Source organism: Macrotis lagotis, chromosome X (genome assembly GCF_037893015.1).
Source record: "Macrotis lagotis isolate mMagLag1 chromosome X, bilby.v1.9.chrom.fasta, whole genome shotgun sequence".
NCBI lineage: Eukaryota > Metazoa > Chordata > Mammalia > Peramelemorphia > Peramelidae > Macrotis > Macrotis lagotis.
Window position 1 is genome coordinate 236,588,622 of NC_133666.1, and position 4,199 is coordinate 236,592,820.

Consider the following 4,199-nt stretch of genomic DNA (forward strand, 5'->3'; position numbering starts at 1 on the left):
TGCCACTTGAGATATAAAGTTGTCTAATCTATAGCAAAAAGGTTGTGGTCTGCTGATGAAGTGGACATGCTATTTGCACTCAGGAAAACTTGGGTTTAAATACTACTTCAGATACTTGGTTCTTTTCCTTTGTTATAAAAAAGGCCAAAATGGCATCACCATGTCCAAGACAAGTTACGTCGAATGATCAGATCAATATCAGCTCATAATGCTCTACCAGAGATCAGGCATAAATAGTCCATCTGAACATCTGAGGTTCTTACTCTGAACTTATACATTTCTTGTTTTCTTTGAGCTGCTTCATTTCTGCCTTGCTTATATAGTATAGCAAGCATCCTCACTGATGAGGGCACACCATACTGGGTGGTCCCATGCAGGTGTCTCCCATGCTGCACAATCAATTTCAAAGTTTTTAATAGAAATCTTCAGGGCATCCCTTTATCACTTCAGATGTTTACTAGTTATATGACCCTGAGTAAGTCATAAGTTCTATGCCCTTTGAGTTGTTCATCTGTAAAATGAGGAAGTAATAGCTCCCATCTCAGAGCATTGTTGTGAAGGTCAATGAGATACTAAATGTCAAACCCTTTACAAACCTGAAAGTGTTATTTAATTGTCATCATCATCATCATCATCATCATCATCATCATTATTATTATCATTACTCTTATAGTTGAATAGGACAGTGAAACTGGCAAGGAGTTTTAAAATAAGTATCTAGCCATATATTATTATGGCCACTACTTTAGCAAGATGGTCCCATTCACTGATTCTGATGTAATAGAGAATGACTTCTTGGCACTTTTCCCATTCAATTATTATTCCCACTCCAACCAACTCATTCACCCATTATAAATAACTTGGTGAAAATTATAAGGTAAAAATTGAGCTTACTTTTAATTTGAAAATCTATAGGTAACTCTGGAAAATATCTGTTATAGTGGATTCAATGGCAGAATCTACTATGTATTATATGAATAGTATTTTTAGCCTTGAAATTAACTTTGACCCCTTCTGATGGAATGGTTGCTAGATTATGAGTTAGCAGGATCGAGTTAATAAGCATCTTCTGTGTATCAGATATTGTATAAACTAAGGATACATAAAGAAAGGCAAAAACAGTCCCTGTCCTCAAGGAACTCATGATCTAATGGGGGAGACAAGAGGCATATGGCTACTGTGTTCAATCAACATATATACAGAATAAAGTGGATATACCTTACAGAGGGAAGAGGGTCAGGAAAGAAAATTGAGCTGAGACTTAAGAAAAGTCATGGTTCTGTATTCTTCATCTATGTCTTCTTCTGTATGACCTTGAACAAATCATCCAACCTTTCTGGTGTCTTTGTTTCCTATCTGCATAAAAGGATAATCATTCTCACCTATTTTAGAAAGTTGTCATGAGAAATGAATGAGATGTGAAAGCACTTCAAAAATTCTAAGGGCTAAATAAATTCCAGGTATTTACTATACTATGATCCAAAGTGAATCTGCAAAATAAAGTGGTCTCCCTTAGGCAGGTAGGAGGCCCAGTAGTTGGAGTACTAGGCCTTGCTTTAGGAAGCCATGAGTTCAAATTCAACTTTAGTCACTTAGTAGCTGTGTATCCCAAGTCATGTCACCTCAGCCTATCTCAGTTTTCTCAACTGTAAAATGAAGATAACAACAGTATCTACCTCCCAGGATCGATGCTGTTGATCAGTCATCTCATATATATGTCCAATTCTTCATAACTTTATTTGGGATTTTCTTGGCAAAGATTGTAGTGGTTTGCCATTTCCTTGCTCCTGTTCATTTTTACATATGAAGAAACTGAGGTAAACAAGGTTAAATGACTTGCTAGTGTGCTTCTTAGGCTGGATTTAAGCCCAAATCTTTCTGATTCCAGACTCAGCACTCTATCCACTGCATCATACAGATGCCATTCCAGGGCTTTTACAGTATCATATTAGATGTCTTAATAGGGCAACACCAGATTTTCCCTCTCTTCTGCTCAGTACTTTGCATCCTGGCAAAAAGAAGGTGCTTAATAGGTGCTTGTTTCCTTCCCTCCATTTTCTCTGTTGTTCTCAAACACTTAATCATATTCTTTTTTTTGTCTGTTTTTGCAAGGCAATAGGGTTAAGTGACTTGCCCAAGGTCACATAGCTATGTAATTATTAAGTGTATGAGGCTGGATTTGAACTCAGGTCCTCCTGACTCTAGGGTCAATGCCCTATCCACTATGCCACCTAGCTGCCCCACTTAATCATATTCTTAATTCCTCTTTATACTCTCTTGGAAAAAATTAGGAGAGAGGAAAAGCACTTAAAGGAGACTAGAAAAGATATTTGAACTGAAATTTGAGAAAAGTCAGGGATCTGCATTCTATTTCTAACTTTACCACTGTATGACATTGGGCAAATCATTAATCAGATTAGATATTTGTAAAGCACTTAACCCAGTGCCTGTAATATGGTAGGCACTAGTAAGGTAGGCAAATAATAATAATAATAATAATAATAATAATAATAATAATAATAATAATAATAATAATAATAATAATACCAAACTATATCTATTTTGCTTTTTTTTGCCCATGACATCCCTTGGAGAAAGAATTGCCCTTCCCTGGCTTCAAGGCAGAGTTCATGGAAAAGTTCTGAAGAGGAAAGCTGTCCACCTTGCAGCCCACAGGCCTCAAGGACTTGTTTCTGTTTGAGTTTTGGTCCTGTGTAGTTTCATTATTTAGTTTGGAAATAAAATCTAAGCATAGAAGACATTGTGTTATCCTCCATTTTGTCACATCTTCAATAAGTATTCCACTTAACAGGGATGAATTATCCAAAACCTACTGAAAGAAGTTCCAGATAGTCAGTATAGTTTCATTTGCAACCAGAAAGTAGTTGAGGTACTGGGATAATTGGACTAAAAATGTAAGTCATTAAATAGTAAATAATGTTGCTATTTGTCAAAAATAAATAAACAAGCAAAAAAACTAGCAACCCAATGCAACCCTTCCTCATAATTTTATTCATGGCTTTTTCTTTTCTCTTATTTATTTCATCATTTTAACTCATGAACATACGGTGACACCAGACTTTCACTGTGTTCTGCTCAGTACTTTGCATCCTGTCAGCACTACATAATCTGTGGTGAAATAATCATAAAAGCCAGTCGACTTTTCTTCACCTACACCCAGACTTGTTCTCCATCCCAATGTGCTGCAGGTAAACTTGTTCTATTTTCCTTGAGCATAAATCTAATCTCAAATAGAATTATGAAGAAAGGAGACATTAGCCAGGTGTCTAGTTCAGAGTAAAAGTTAAAATGGGGTTAGGAACCTCAAGACAGTTATGGTTTCAGAGGTTAACTATTGACATCCTCCAGGTATTCTTTCACTTTCTCTTTTCCCTCCTGCTTGGAAAATTTCCAAACAGCAGTTCTTTCTGGGTATAAAAAGCAACTATGCATTTTAAGATTACAAAGTTTTAAAATTTTTCTGCATCACAGGCTTTCTTTTTCTTTCTTCCCTCCCTTCCTCCTCCCCTTCTCTTCTTCCCTCCCTCTTTCCCTCCATCCCTCTCTCCTTTCCTCTCTCTGACCTTCATCTCCTTAAAGATTGGACCTGTGATCACATTGGACTAAGAAAGTGCTAGCTAGGCCTGAGGCACTGAAAAGCTAAAGCACTCTTTGCTCAGAATCTCCCAGCCATTTGCTAAAATCAGGCCTTGAACCCAAATTTTTTTTCCATCCAAGGCTGGCCTTCTATCCACTTACCATATTGCCTGTGCCTTACTAAGCACTCTTATGGCTACTAAATTAGCACCAATTTGCCACGAACTTGCACTATCAGAAGCCATGACAACTGGAAGAAATAATTCAAGGATCTGTGTGTCCTAGGATGTTGGTTTCACTGGGTCCTATAATCTTATTATATATGGGGAAACAATATAAATGAGTCAACTCTTGCCTAGGGCTATGCAAATTAACATTATAGTCACTGATACATGACATTTCAAATTTTTAGTTGATCCTGGTACCTTTGGTTTCCATGCTAGTATAATTTTCAGTCAGGATAAATGATAGTCTTGTATATTAACTTTGGCTTTTACTGAAAAATTATATATAAAACCTAAACAGAAGGAGAAAAGTCAACTTCTAGACTTTATTTCCCTTCAAATCTAGTTATAGATTTACCTTTGTTTGAATTTGTAACA

At 36.5% G+C, this 4,199-nt stretch overlaps 1 pseudogene; it reads right to left on the reverse strand.

Moving 5' to 3' along the window:
• The window catches only part of LOC141498993 (S-formylglutathione hydrolase pseudogene), a 33,514-nt pseudogene extending 29,672 nt beyond the window's left edge, over nt 1-3,842 (reverse strand).
• Nucleotides 3,843-4,199: the final 357 nt, after the last annotated feature.